Source organism: Onychomys torridus, unplaced genomic scaffold, assembly GCF_903995425.1.
Source record: "Onychomys torridus unplaced genomic scaffold, mOncTor1.1, whole genome shotgun sequence".
Classification (NCBI taxonomy): domain Eukaryota; kingdom Metazoa; phylum Chordata; class Mammalia; order Rodentia; family Cricetidae; genus Onychomys; species Onychomys torridus.
The window spans coordinates 23,798-25,583 of NW_023413701.1; the positions used below are offsets into that span (position 1 = coordinate 23,798).

The 1,786-nt window shown below is 40.4% G+C and overlaps 1 pseudogene; it reads right to left on the reverse strand.

Moving 5' to 3' along the window:
- Positions 1 to 793: 793 nt before the first annotated feature.
- On the reverse strand, positions 794 to 1,636 carry LOC118576431 (annotated as a pseudogene).
- Positions 1,637 to 1,786: the final 150 nt, after the last annotated feature.

A 1,786-nucleotide genomic window follows, 5' to 3' on the forward strand; every position in this document is an offset into this window, starting at 1 on the left:
AGTTTCCTAGTGAAATCTGAGCTTGATTTACCCAGCAGGACTGCATAAGATGATTGGACCACAAGCCTGAGTACTAGGGATTATGAAGGGTCTACACTTGGCTGTATCTAGCAAGAGGGAGGTATTTTGACTCACCCCAGTGGCATTGTTATAAAAAGCCTTTTTGAAAAAAGTTCTGGGCTGCTAGATATTGACCCAAGTCCTCCTAAAGCTATCCTGTGTTTCTCTCCATCCTCTCCTCTATGTCTATCACTTAAACTATTATTAATATTCTGCTCTCCTCCAAGTAGGAAGCCTGAAAAAGGTGGGGGCTGCTCCCCCACATGTTTTCATGCATATTATGCTTTGGTTGGTCCAAAATCTTATATTCCAAAAGGCTGGGAATTTCTAAATGTATATCAAAACTAAACCTAGGAATTAGAAACAATTTAAACAGACCCATAATAAACAATGAGATTGAAACAATAATTAAAGGGTCTCTGTCCAAAGAGAAGTTCAGACCTGGATAGATTCACTACTGAATACTATACACTTTTGAAAACCTAATCAACACTTCTCAGACTCCACTACCAATCCAAACAGAAGAATATATCAAACTACTCTGAAGTTGTATTGTCCCATGTCAAACTTTGAGACACAACCAAGACAAAGTAGAGAACAATTTCCCTTATGAACATGGTTGTAAAAAGTCTCAACAAAAACATTTACAGATTGAATAAAAGACCTTTAAAATGTATACAAAATTACTTCATTTTCCTGGACTCAGAGCAACAGGGAGAAGGCTCACCCAAGGGAATCCTAACTTCTAATTGGTGAAGAACAGCATGGCTCTGATCAGAAAAGGGAGGACCATCTATTGATTCTTTTGAGATTCAACTTGAAGCAGAAGCCCAGTCTAGGGCCTACTCAGGCTGAACTGGGTGGATCACATGGACCACAGTGCAGACTATGTCCTTGAGCTAACTGGGACATCCTAGTACCTGACACGCCAGCAGAATTCACTGCATCTTTGAACTTCAATGAGTGACTTTCAGAGGTATGTGTTTGCTAGCAAATATAATTTAAGAATATATTAATTTGACTTCCAACCACATGCTGTGGTGGATGGACATCATTTGTACCATATGCAATTGTCATATCCCAGGCATCAATGACACCCACATTGAGATCCTGGAAAATATCTTTTAAGGCAAGGTACTGGGTGTAACCATTGAAGTCACTAAATCTTTCCACGTCACTGTCATCTCTCTGATGTTTTCTGTTTTGAGGACAACCATAGTGTCTGGGCTTCTCAGGAGAAGACGCTGAAGAGCCTTGTGGACATTGAGGGCTCTTCGGATGAAAAGGTCAATGGGGAAAGGTCTGAAATGTTGACCCAGAGAAATGACAATGACTGTGTTTTTCTCTCCTCCAGTTCTGTCAATTATCCGTGCAATATATTCCATCTCTTTGACAGAGTAGACCAATGACCAATAAGGGGGTAACCATGTTTTTTCCACTGGATGTTGATTTTGTCTTCCAAGTCCACAGCGAGCTGTTGTTGCAATTTTCCAGTCTCATGCAGATCCACAGACCTCAGTGCTGAGAGCCAACAGGCAATCCCAAAACAAAAGGAGAATACAGTTACAGAGATCAACTAGCCACAAATATAGGAGAAAAGATTTGGTGTATAAACTTATGGTATCTGACTACTCAAACAACTCAAAGTGCTTTATGATAAGGAACTGCCCTCTTCCAGAATCATACAGGTTGAATGTTGTGCAGGGAATGGCTTGTCTCTATCTCA